The sequence below is a fragment of the Peromyscus californicus genome, unplaced genomic scaffold, assembly GCF_007827085.1.
Source record: "Peromyscus californicus insignis strain IS unplaced genomic scaffold, ASM782708v3 Scaffold_17__1_contigs__length_78620276, whole genome shotgun sequence".
NCBI classification, from domain to species: domain Eukaryota; kingdom Metazoa; phylum Chordata; class Mammalia; order Rodentia; family Cricetidae; genus Peromyscus; species Peromyscus californicus.
Window position 1 is genome coordinate 13,992,149 of NW_026294469.1, and position 13,938 is coordinate 14,006,086.

General features: G+C 46.8%; 1 pseudogene; it reads right to left on the bottom strand.

The window, feature by feature from the left end:
* Positions 1-11,596: 11,596 nt before the first annotated feature.
* Positions 11,597-13,123, bottom strand: LOC128113073 (40S ribosomal protein S8-like; annotated as a pseudogene).
* Between the last annotated feature and the right edge of the window lie 815 nt (positions 13,124-13,938).

Genomic DNA, 13,938 nt, shown 5'->3' on the forward strand with positions numbered 1-13,938 from the left:
ATGAGACTAGTTAAGAACCTTGGCTAGTTGTCATAGGGAGTTTGCAGAATAGATGCATGCTGGTTATTTCATGCCAAAAAGCAGCTGCAGGCATCATCAATCAGACCACCTCTTTCCCCTATTTTAAACCCTCCAGTGCATCTCATCTACCTTAACTATGACATTAAATATTTGTTACATTGTCCTGCAGGTCGTCTATGGTCTGTTGCCTACTTTTTCCCTCTGACTATGACCAATGCGTATTGTGGCGCCTCAGCCTCACTGGCCAATGCTCTTTCCTCCAAGTGGCCCCCATATGCTTAGGGACACTCTTAGACGTGATCTCATTACTTTTAGCTGTGCTTTGAAAGTCCAGGAAAGGTTGGGTCGTCTCTGTCCTGGTTACCACAGTACTCCCACCTAGTCTCGGGATGCTGGCTGGTACATAGAAAACTACATTTTCTTTGAGTGAATGAATTGTGGACTGGTCACATTGCGGCCTTTGCTAGGTCACATGTCAAGTCTCAGAAATGGCACAAAAGAGCCCTGTTTTGGAAAGTCCTGTTAGAAGCATAGGTCAAGCCTCGCAGAACGTTTAAAAGATCCTCAAGCTTTGCCTTATTGTCTCATTCAGGAAAGGGCCTCTGCAAAGTGTCCTGAGCCTCTGCTGGGTTAGTGAATGAGAGCAGTAAACAAGCCTCTGACCCAACAGCGAGACACTTTATTCCAACCAGAGCTCACCTTCCCATAACCCCTGCTAACTCCTTCCTCCATTGTGCGGCTTCAATCCAGCATTTTCACTCTCCGGGTTGGCTGCAGCCAGGATCCAGCCTGGCCGCTCCCTGTAACCTTTTGCTCTTCTGGGACTCCTAAGAACTAACTCAAAGCATGCTGCCTTGATTCTTTAAGAGAGTCTACAGCAAATTAATCCCGAAAAACAAGAATAACCAACGTACTCGTGTAAAAATGTGCTACTTTGTGATCTGCTTTGCCTCTTGATTGCATTCCCAGTCATTTTTGAAGTAGTAAATGGGTACCATTGTGAGAATTGCCTCACCACATCACTTCTTTGAAGGCACCCACTTTAGAAAACTGTCCTTTCAAGCCCTAGTCTGAGGACTTCTTTCCAGAATGGTAACCCTTGTCTTGCTGTGGGATGTTCTGTATGGCAAATGTGTTGCTGATTGGTCAATAAATAAAACACTGATTGGCCATTGGCTAGGCAGGAAGTATAGGCGGGACAAAGAGGAGAATAAAGCTGGGAAGTGGAAGACTGAGTCAGAGAGACACTGCCAGCCGCCGCCATGATGACAAACAGCATGTGAAGATGCCGGTAAGCCACGAGCCACATGACAAGGTATAGATTTATAGAAATGGATTAATTTAAGCTGTAAGAACAGTTAGCAAGAAGCCTGCCACGGCCATACAGTTTGTAACCAATATAAGTCTCTGTGTTTACTTGGTCGGGTCTGAGCAGCTGTGGGACCGGCGGGTGAGAGAGATTTGCCCTGACTGTGAGCCAGGCAGGAAAACTCCAGCTACATTGTCTTCTTAGAGATCTAGTCACATCGGAGCACCCCAGGGCTGGAGAGACCACTGGTAAGAGCTCATACTGCTGTCCAGCAGCCCGTGGTCGGCTTCCTACTTACACCCACCTGTAACTTCAGCTCTGGAGGATCCAGCAACCTCTTCTATCTCCACCATGCTTGCACACACGTGTCACATACACAATACACACAAATATACACACGCATACATTTAAAAAGTAAAACTTGTCAGGCAGTGGTGGCTCACACCTATACTCTCTCTCTCCCTCTTCCTCTCCCTCTCCTTCCCTCCCTCTCTCTCTCTCTACCTCTTGCTGTGGGTCAGATGTAAGCACTCAGCTACTGCCTCACCCTCATGGCTGCCTGTTTGCTGCCAAATTCCCTGCCATGATGGTCACTGACTCTACTATCCCCTGGAAACCTAAGCCCCAAATGAAATGCTTTCTTTTATAAATTGTCTTTGACATCATGAAGTAGTGACACATGCCTTTAATCCCAGCACTCGAGAGACAGAAGCAGGTGGATCTTCATGAGTTCGAAGCCAGCCTGGTCTACAGAGCTAGTTCTAGGACAGAGAAACCCTGTCTTGAAAAACAGCAGCATAAAAGCTGGCTGGTCATATTGCTTTGTCACAGCAGTAGAAAAGTAGCTAAAACAAGCCAGCAAGACAAGGTTCCTGGAGTGGCACAGAGCCTCCTGGACTCAGGTGAATCCCAGTAGTCAAACTGCTGGAATCATGGGCAGCTCTCCAGCCCGGAGAGCTGCATCAGTAAAGGCTCAGGTCCAGATCACATAGTCCTCATCTTAATGTATTCTATTTTTATAGTCTTTTATTTATTATTTTGACCATCAATATTTTTACTTCCTATTACTTTACTATTGAATACTCACCTATCTGAATTTCTCAATTACAAGTATGGCCTGCAGGCACATCTCTTCTCTTTCCTACGAGAATCCCATCAGGCTCTTCCAGGGTTTGTAGAAGGCATGTTGGTTACTCTTCTAACTTTGCAGACATTCTGCCTGGCAATAGCTCAGGGCTGTGGGGCTTAATCCCAGGGGTATGGGAATCTCCTTATAGACGCTCCTAAACTACACTAAAGATAGAAATGGAAACAAGACAAATTCCTCTTCCAACCAACCAAGATCAGAAACAAGACTACAGAAGTACTGCCCTTGTCCTTAATATCAACCACTTTCAAAGATCCCTTTCTTATGACAACCAAGGAGCTAAGACTCATTAACTCATGTATGTGAGTGATTTCCAACTTCTGAAAAGCCTTGCCCAAGAGGGTGATGAAATGTTAAGAAAACAGCCAGGACTGCAAAGGACCTGCCAGAGAACAGGGACAAGAGAGGACTGAGAAAAGCACTCTCCCTGGAACAGGGTCAAAGAGCCCAAAGAAATGGCCTCATGGGAAAAAGACTTGGGTGTATTTTTCAACTTCTGGTAACTGTTAAAACTATTATTTATGGGGCATACAATCCAGGGCCTTGTACATGGTAGGCAAGGGCTCTACCTCTGAACTATCTCCAGGCCATGTTAGATGGACCATTTTTTAAAAGCAATCACATAGTCCTCATCTTAATGTATTCTATTTTTATAGTCTTTTATTTATTATTTTGACCATCAATATTTTTACTTCCTATTACTTTACTATTGAATACTCACCTATCTGAATTTCTCAATTACAAGTATGGCCTGCAGGCACATCTCCATGAGCAACGTTTCTCCTTTTAGATTATTGGCTTCAAGTATATCCCAAGGCAGCTGCATATTGGGATCAAAGGAGAGAGGCAAATCCTGCCTTGTATATTATCAAATAAATTGTAAAACAGAATGTCAATCGTAGTGTTACGGGCAACACAGTAATTTTCCAGGGCAGCAGTTTCTGCATGCATTCTTTTGCTAATAAAAAGGAAGACCATTTTAGTTTATGAATCACTAGTAATCAGATTTTAAAAATTGGACAGTGTATGCACCAGTGTAAGTTCAGCCACAACTGACAGACAAATCTTACCAGTGCCCCTGTTTTCCCTCTCCATGTAGCCTGTGGTTTATCCCACCCCACTCCAAGTGCTATCCACAGCAGTGGGGATATGGCTGTGACATGAGTCCGGCCTGAGGTTTTATAAAGCTTACGCTACCAAATTCCTTTACACGGCAACGTGGTAGACTACAAACAGTGACAGAGGGTACACATTTTACGCTGTTCTGTAGTGCTTAGTAAAACTTGCTAAAGTCCTCACAAAGCCTTGGGAGGTTATTTTTATCACCATGTTGTAAAAGAGGACTCTATCACAGCAAGATGAGGCTCCCAGGGACTAAGGGGCTGGGTGGAGTCCGTGGAGTCCTGACGTGACCCCTTCTTAGAGGGTCTGAGAGTAAGAGGCCTGAGGCCCGCAACAACACACCCTGTTGATCCTAGGTCAGAACAAGAATATGGGGCTGATATCTCTATGGGTGGGTCGTAGAAGCTAAGGCAGGCTTCTGGAAGTCACAGGAGGGAAGCCTCCAAAACACACTGCCAATTCAACACTTTTGATGGAATCAGTGTTTCCACAATTGCTCCCAGCTCCCCGCCCCCCCCCCCCCCGCCCCCGAGATGTTGGAAAAGATGGCCTAACACACACGGTGGCCTGAAGGAGCAGGGTCCCAGGAGCTGAGGCTACCCCATCCTGAGACAGGACCTGGGGGTTCCAGGGTGCCTCCTGGGCCGGGAGCCAACTCTGGGAGCTACACAGGCTCTGTGCGGGCTCGGAGAACACAGGATAGACAAGTGCAGGTTGGGTGTGCATGAGAAAACGGGAGGGTGATGCTGTGGCTCAGGCCTGCCCAGGTTTGTGGGAGAATCCCAGAGAAAGCCGGCTTCATGCTGCTTAGGATCTTGAGGGGCCCAGAAGGGCCCGGATGGAGGCAGGCTCTGGATGTGTGAGCAGTTGCCATGGAGACGGGTGCTCCTGGCTTGGGCTTTGGTACAGCCAGGAGATAGACTTGACCTCTCATGAGTTCAGGGTCCCATGCCTCTCGCTCAAATCAAACCATCGTCGTTTCTCAGAGTTCTGTCAACAACTAGGCAAAGTTACAGAAAACAAACCCTAAAGTCCTGGGCTCTTGTAAAGTCACAGAAACCAGGAGGCTGCTGGGGTTTTGTCACAGTTTGCTGGTCCCATCTGTACACTAAATGTAGCTCTGCTCCAAATATCGATGTTTTAACGAAGAGGTCTGACACGTTCCCAAACGCCCACACCTTTTTGTTCACAGAACATAGTGGCCTTATAAAATGATAAGAACCGGCCTGTACCATGAATCTCACCACTAGCACATTTGTTTCTATATCCTCAAATATCTTCGAGTGCGGTGGAAAAATAAGTTTGGGACTAAACGCGGCATGGTCCTTAGTTTCCTCCTCCACCAGCCTGCTCCCGGGGCTGGAGACAGTTCCACAATCGCTCTTACCTTACAGCTGGATTTGGGAAAGAATTCCTGAACACCACAACGATGCTCATGGGGCTTGGAGCTGGGACTTTATGGACTTCTGGATAATTCGAATGTAGAGGGAAATAAGGAAAGAGACAAGAGAGGTCAGATGCTTGAAACCCATTAGCTAATCCATAAACGGCACGGTCAGAGGCAGTGTGGTCCCGCACTGGCTGTGGGCACCTTGGACAAGTAAAGAACCTGGTATCCTCCGAGCCTAAGCCAGCCTCAGAGCAAAGGGGATCCAGGATGCAGCCCCAGTGTGGGGCTGACCATCTGGAAGCTCCCAATTGTCACTGGCTGAGTCTGTGTTGAAAGGCTGGATGAACTGAAGCCGATGTCCGCCAGTAACAGCGGCAACAAACAGACGCTCGCACTCAGAAAGAACGGAGCTTCTGCGTGCTGGATGACCTCTTTCCCTCTTTTATTCCCTCTGGGTCCCAAGCCTGCTGGATGGAGCTGTACACATTCAGGAAGATCGCTCCTCCTCAGTTACCATCTCACCTGTCAATTCTCTCTAGAAACGCCCTCAGAGACACAATTAAAAGTGCACCTTTACTTCATGCATGCTGGGCCCCTCTGCCACTGGGACAGATCCCCAGGCCCTGAGCCTTTGTCTGTATTTCCCCACTCTCATCTGGCTCTTCTGCCGACCACTCCGACCCAGCTGATTGTCCTGTTCTGCAGTCCCTCAGGTCTGTCATCCACCACACCTTTGGTTCCTGCACCTGTCATACTGTGGGTTCCCTGGAAGCTAGCTCGTCATTTCCGCCACAACTCTTTAACGACTAATGAGGTCTAACGTGAATCTCGAGTCTGACCTTTTCCTTGAATTCTCTACGGAACCGACTGACACCAAATGCCATTACTTGTTTCGCAGGCACCTTTAACAGATTGCACTTATCCCTCACCTCCGGGTCTCCTGTTCTCCATTTCTGGGATAACTAACCACCCCATCCATTCCTTCTCTCCAAAAGAACTGTGACCTCTCCTGAGATGTCTTTCTCTATATACATATATGTCAGGCTGAGCTACGTGACATTCGTCACTGTGCCATCTATCCCTTTGTTCCCTGGGTGGTGGCTGGCACATTAATCTCTATCGAAATCCAGGCAAATATAAAATCCACATGGATATGGACCAAAAAAAAGGAGGAATAAATGGGTAACGAGTCAGTTTCCCATTAGCCATGGCACCGTGAGTGTGAGAAATTTTATTTATTGGTAATGGGGGCCCAAAGTAATATCAAAAGGAGATAAGATGTTAAGACTGAAACCGAACAGAGATTGTTAGGGATTTCATAGTTGTCAGTGAGGATGATAACCCACGAGGGGGGGGGGGGCCTCGTGACTCGGAGAACGGCTGCAATTAGACGCGTTATAATAAAAGCATAATGGCTCCGTGACTCTTTGAAAGTGAAGAGATGAAGAATATACATTTTATTCAATCCTAAAAATACACATCTAAAAGACGGCGATGTGCAGTGAACTGGAGACATGCATTAGCATTTCAGGGTGTTCTAGTACGTTGTGTTTTTAGCGCAGTTCCATATAGTCCTGCTTCTTGTCAGTCATGGGTCTGATGAGATGATAGCCACAGACTGCAGCTAAATATTTTTATGAGGTGGTGGTGATGTGTGTGTGTGTGTGTGTGTGTGTGTGTGTGTGTGTGTACATGTGGCATCTCCTTCAATTCCTGTCTTATTTTGAGACAGGTCCTCTCACTGAACCAGGAGCTCACCATTTGCTCTGGATCGGCTGCCCATGGAGCTGCTGGGATCTGATGGCCTCCAAGCCCTCCAGTGCTGGGGTTACGTGGGTGATAGCGATCAGAACTCAGGTCTTCATGCCTGTGCAAGCACTTTGCCCACTGAGTTATCTCCTCAGCCCCTACAAATAAACATTTAATGATGCCGAATTTGGGGCATATTACCACAAAGTATAGGTGGTTTAAAACACTGCAAGGATGCTACCTCATGCTTTGGAGAATCGCCAGGAGTCTACACTACAATCAAGGTGTGAAAGGTCACACTAGACTGAAAACTGAAGGAACTCACTTCCAGTCCCCCTTACTCACCACTGGTAGTTGCCAGCAATCCTCTCCATCCCTAGCTTGTAGCAGCACTGTCCCAGTCTCCCCCTCTGTTCTCACATGGGTTGCTCTCCTTGCTGGCCACGAATGAATTTCTCATCTTCTCTTAAAGGGCACCATGCAGTCAGACTCATCCCACAAGCAAAAGAGGTACATTTGCAAATAAAATCTCATTACGAGGTTCCACACAGACCAGAATTGGGGGGAGGGTACTAACAGTTTACTAAAAATTCGTATTTATTTAGCTCGTTTTCAAGTGAAATGAACCCCAAAAGTCTCTTCTGTGGCAAAAGACGTAATGCTCTAATGTGCCACTAGAGGGCGCAGGAGAGCCATCCACTGAGTGGCCGCTTTGCCCGCCTGGATAAAGTAAATACAGCCAAATCCTTCAGGACCTAGCATGTGCTTTCCCTGGCAACTGACGCCTGTTATGTTCTAGGCAGTTGATGCCTGTATATTCTAGGCAGTTTTGCTGCACAGTGCCTTCCTGAGCTACCTGGCAGTATTGGTTTAACCTTGCACCTTAGAGATTTCTGGAAGTTCCAGGGGGCAGGTTTCCAGCCACTTTCATTACCATGATATAACCCTGGCCTTTCTGCCATCCCGTGAACCAAGACTGTATGCCGAGGTACAGATACTCACCTGGGGGCTAAGAGCAGCTGGGACTGCACGTGTGTGCCACAGTACCTGGTTGTTCAGCTAAATGTGAAGTTATCCACTGGAATAATCTGAGGTTAGGATGAAGGAACCCACTAGGGAAGGCTTTCATGTGCTGCTAACCAGACGCTAGGAAGTACTACCAGTCCGAGGACTCTTTAAACCGCACATGAGCCTTCAAACTTGCCCAACCATGCAGGTTGTTCAAAACTGGGCTGTGATTCTGTACAAAGACTGTGCCTCTTCCCGACCTGAGGGCAGGTTTCCACTGACTCCTAATATTTCAGGTCTCTGTTTTTCTGGCCTTGTTAGGCCTCTATAAAGGGAAACTTTAAGTGTTTCCTAGTGGGCAATCTTCTAGAAAGTGAATTGGCCTACCTTTCTTTTCTTTATCCCCCGCCCCCACAAACAATCTAACATCTTAGCTATATGCTGGTTCAGAAACTGAATCTTGACTCTTACCTTACACTATATAAAAATTACTTTTCAATGGACAGCAAATATATATGTGCTGGTTGGTTTCTCTGTCAACTGGGCACAAGCCACTGAGAAAATGTCTTTGTAATATTGGCCCATAGGCAAGTCTGTAGGCTATTTTCTTGATTAATGGTCTATGTAGGAGGGCCCAGCCCACTGTGGGTGGTGCCATTTCCAGGCAGATGGTTTTGGGTTGTATATCAAACCAAATGACCCGTAAGGAACAAGCCAGTTAAGCAGCATTCCTCCATGGTCTCTGTTTCAGCTCCCAATTCCACATTCCTGCCTTGACTTTCCTTCATGATGGACCGAATATAAATATAAACTGTAAGATGAACTAAGCCTCCCATGCTGCTCTTGGGCTAGTGTTTCCTCACAACCATAGGAAGGAAACCAAGACACCAGGAATGACCCAAAACTAAAACTCTTTTCTGGTTGGTTGGTTGGTTGGTTGGTTTTTTGTTGTTGTTTTTGTTTTTCAGGTTTTTTGCTTTGTTTTGTTTTGTTTGTTTGTTTGTTTGTTTTTTGTTTTTCAAGGCAGGGTTTCTCTGTGTAACAGCCCTAGCTGTCCTGGAACTGACTTTGTAGACCAGACAGGCCTCGAACTCAGAGATTTGCCTGCCTCTGCCTCCTGAGTGCTGGGATTAAAGGCCTGTGCTACCACACCAAGCAAAAAAACAAAAACAAAACAAAGTAAAAACGATCTTATGACCTCAGACTAGGCAAAGGATTTCCTGGAGAGGAGACAAGGATGAACCACGACAGGGTGGGAAGGATACTATTCTGCTCCTCAAAGGACTCCATTAAGGGGCTGGAGAGATGTTTTGATGGTAAGAGCACTTGCTGCTCTCCTAGAGGACCAAATTTAGCTCCCAGCAACTATATCAGCCACATTAGGTGGTTCCCAAACGCCTGTAACTCCAGCTTCAGGGGTCAATACTCTCTCTTGACTTCTGTGGGCATGCACATACAAACCAGTAACACATATACACATTAAAAAAAACAAAAATAAATCTTAAAATAATTTTAAAAATAACTCCATTAAGAAGCAAATGAGGTAGGCGTGGTGGTGCACACCTTTAATCCCAGCACTCAGGAGGCGTAGTGGTGGATCTCTGAGTCTGAGGCCAGCTTGGTCTTCTGAGTGAGTTTCAGGCCAGCGAGAGTTACATGGTGAGACCCTGTCCTAAAAAAACAAAACCGGGCGGTGGTGGCACACGCCTTTAATCCCAGCACTCGGGAGACAGAGGCAGACAGATCTCTGTGAGTTCGAGGCCAGCCTGGGCTACCAAGTGAATTCCAGGAAAGGCACAAAGCTACACAGAGAAACCCTGTTTCGAAAAACCAAAAAAAAAAAAACCAAAAACAAAAACAAAAAACCAACAAACACAAAAACAACAGGGGGAAAAAAACAAATGGAAAGAAACTTTGTTGCAAAATATGCCTCGTGATGAATCTGTCGTCAGACTATATGAAACTTTCACAAGTTGCAAATGAGAGAAAAGAAACCGGGTTGGAAAGCAGCTCAGAGGCTGGGAGTGTCGCTCTGTGGAAGAATGAAAACCTCATGTGCAGAAGGCCCTCGGTGTGGACCCCAGAACACACACACACACACACACACACACACACACACACACACACACACACACACATACACACACACCGCCGCCGGGAAGGAGCCAAACATGTAAATAGACAAACCCCCAGTGCTCTGGCAGTTCCTGAGTATCTCCTAGAAAGGGTCTTGAGAAGACTTTCAGCCTTTCGGTCTCAATCCCCGTTTGCAGGGTTTGTGAAGGAGGTTCAGATCTACCTAAGAGCCAGAGAAAGCTGGAGAGCAAATTTTCCTGGACTATTTCAGGAAGACCCGTGGTCGCTGGCAGTGGCTTTGCTTGAGCCCGGCAGACTGTGTTCCCGCTCAGCTCCTGTCCTCTGTCCCGGGTTTGTTCCTCTGTGGTTTGCAGCCCAGAGAACCAACCGTAGCGAGTGATTTCTCTAAATCCCTCACACATCCTGCCTGGGAAGTGGAAGACAACAGTTGCTACTATGAGTTTTCGGTTTTCACCATCATTCAGAACGGCAACATGTAAAACCTTCACTGGGACGCAGATGCCGCCTATGAAGGGCAATATTTGATACATTGTTTGTTCATTCGTGTGTGTGTGTGTGTGTGTGTGTGTGTGTGTGTGTGTGTGTGTGTACACGGGAGGAGCACCTGCATGTGTATATGCATGCATGGGCATGTGACGGCCAGTGTTCCTCAACTGCTCCCTACCTTAGCTTTTGGAAGGTGAAACAGGGTCTCTCACAGAACCTGGAGCTCAGTGGCTGGTCCACAGGCCCAGGGGTCCTGTCGACGCCATCCTCTCAGACTGGAATTACAGAGGCGAACTGCTGGGTGTGGCTTTTCACACAGGTGCTGGGGACTGCACGCGGGTCCTCACACTTGCATAGCCAGCCTTTTGCTGGTGAGCCATCTTCCCAGCCCCCTGATCAAATAAACTTCTCAATGGAAACATAGTGTAGCACCTCAAGTAACTTAAAAGAGACAGTGCAAGGCTGCTACGCATAGCATAGCACACCTTTCTTTTCCAGGAAGTGCTCCGTTAAGAACTTACTACATCTTAGGATAAGGAGACTGAACATCTAAGGACATTAAGATATGGCTTAATCACAGTATAAGGTGTTCTCCCTGCCAAAGTGGGCTGCTTTGTTGTGTGTGACACGGGAGTGCTTGTGACCTGGATGGAGTCCTTTCTCGGAATTTATACATGCAGGAAGAAAGAGACATCCTTCCTCTGGGAAAGCAAAGCCTCCTACTGTGGAATTACTCTAAATTTTCCAAATTCTCTTTTCCACAGCAGCTAGCCAAGGAGCAGCTAGCCAAGTGCTGGATTTCCCTTTCCTATCTGGGAAGTCAATTCATGAACACTAGCCACATAATCCAATGCTGTGTTGCAGAAGTAAATACCCTGCGGCAGCATTTTGTAGCGTCACCCCTCTGTACACCAGAAGGGGTCTGACCACTGGACAAGGGCTGACCTCCTTTCCAGAACCCTGCAGGGTGAAGGGTTTGGGGGCAAAGTTTGCTCAGGATTGTGGGGTGTCCCAGGAGCCTGAAAAGGGCTTCACCAGGGCCACTTTGCCTATAGCCCTGTCTTTTCTCTTTCTTTCTTTCTTTCTTTCTTTCTTTCTTTCTTTCTTTCTTTCTTTCTTTCTTTCTTTCTTTCTTTCTTTCTTTCTCTTTCTCTCTCTCTCTCTCTCTCTCTCTCTCTCTCTCTTTCTTTCTTTCTTTCTTTCTTTTTTTGGTAGAACAATAAACACCTTTATTACATGACCTATGAATGATGGTTTATTTGCCTTTTCAGGCTTTGATCTTCCTCAGACAGAACTTCAGCTCTTTGCCTTGTAGCACACAGCCATCTGCTCGGCCACACTGGCCTGGGCTTGAGACAGTGCAGGCAGGAAGCTTGCCCTGCTGGAACTGCTCCTCCAGAAGACTGCTGATTTTGGCCGTCTGTTTACTCCCATCATATTTCTTTTGAATTTTCTTTGATTGTTTTTGTTTAAAATCTCTTCCTCCTCAGAAGTCAGCTTGGTTCCCTTCTTGCAGCCCAGGAACAGTGCATAGTGGGACTTGTACCACGGTCGGTATGGTGTGCTGTTGATAAGCACAGCGCAGTTCCTCACCAGGGTCTTGGTGAGGACCAGCTCATTAATGGATGCATTGTAGACAACATCAGTGATCGTTGTTTTGTGAGTACAACGCTCAGGGACCCAGGAAAAGTTCTCCACGTCCACTCTTAGGGCACGGTACTTCTTATTGCCTCCTTGAATTTGGACTGTGTGTATGTGACAAGGGCCAATCTTAGCGTCGGCAGCAGGACGTCCCAGCTCATACTTCATACTTCTCATGGTAGGTACTTTCTCTTACCCTGGGTCTTGAGGGTCTTGTGCCAGTTGTCCCAAGATGTCTATCGCTTGGCACTGGCTGGAATGAGCTAGAGCCCTGCCTTAGTCAGGGTTTCTATTGCTGTGAAGAGACACCATGACCACGGCAAACTCTTATAAAAGGAAAACATTTAATTGGGGCTGGTTTCAGAGGTTTAGTCCATTATCATCACGGTAGGGAGCATGGCAGCATGCAGGCAGACATGGTGCTGGAGAAGGAGCTGAGAGTTCCACATCTGAATCCATAGGCAGCAGGAAGAGAGACAGTGGGCCTGGCATGGGCCTTCAAAACCTCAAAGCCCACTCCCAGAGACACACTTCTTCCAACAAGGCCACATCTCCTAATCCTTCCAAATAGTGTCACTCCCTTAGCATTCAAATATATGAGTCTACAGGGGCTTTTTCTTTTTCTTTCTTTTTTTTTTTTTTTTTTTTTTTTTTTTTTTGAGACAAGGTTTCTCTGTGTAGCTTTGGAGCCTTTCCTGGAACTCACTCTGTAGCCCAGGCTGGCCTCGAACTTACAGAGATCTGCCTGCCTCTGCCTCCCGAGTGCTGGGATTAAAGGCGTGCGCCACCACCACTCGGCATATGGGGATCATTCTTATTCAACACCACAAACCCCTTACTGAAGACCCTCATTGACTGGGACACACATTCCTGGTCCCTTTTCCCAGAACTGTGTGTGTGTGTGTGTGTGTGTGTGTGTGTGTGTGTGTGTGTGTGTGCACAGGAGTGTGGAAACCAGAGGTAGGGTGCTTAGGCCTTGTTCCTCAGGTTACTGTATCAGCTCTCCTGTTTTTTGAGGCAATTCCTCAGGGTCTAGAGCTTCCCAGTTAAACTAGAGCAGCTGGTTAGCAAGCCCCAGGGACCTGCCCAGTTCCACATCCCTCCCAGTGCTGAGATTACAGATTACAGATTACAGATTACAGATTACTGCCATGTCCAGTTTTGAACGTGAAGGTCAAATACAGGGCCTCATGCTTTTGTGGCAAGTAGTTCACTGACTGAGCGGTCTCCCCAAGCAGATCTGTGTTCTCAGAGCGCAGAGTGGACACTGTCCCAAGAGGCCAGGACCCTTTCTACCACTAAAGTTGGTGACTCCAGGTACTGTTTCAGAAGACAGAAAGATCCAGGGTTTTTCCAAATTGTTTTTTAACCCAAGAGCATAAATAATCTTTAAAGTCAAAACTTTTTATTACAGAAAGTTTTTTTTTTTTTTTTTCATTAAAAAAGAAGTTGGGCCGGGTGGTGGTGGTGGCGGCGGCGGCGGCGGCGGCGGCGGCGGCGGCGGCGGCGGCGCACGCCTTTAATCCCAGCACTCGGGAGGCAGAGCCAGGAGGATCTCTGTGAGTTCGAGGCAAGCCTGGTCTATAGAGTGAGATCCAGGACAGGTACCAAAACTACACAGAGAAACCCTGTCTCAAAAAACAAAAAAAGAAGAAGAGGAGGCTTTTTTTTGAGAAATTTCTTCATTCTTGTTCTTTTCTTGAGTTATAAAAGTTTGTCTTTGCCAGGCGGTGGTGGCACATGCCTTTAATCCCAGCAACTCAGGAAACAGAGACAGGTGGATTTCTGAGTTCAAGGCCAGTCTGGTCTACAAAGAGATTTCCAAGACAGCCAGGACCGTTACACAGAGAAACCTTGTCTCAAAAAAAAAAAAAAAAGAAAAAAAAGAAAATTGTCTTTGCCTTGAATGTCGAAGTGGACCTATTTGGGGAGATAAAAGACCAATGAGTGTTGGCGCAAAGAAGCCGA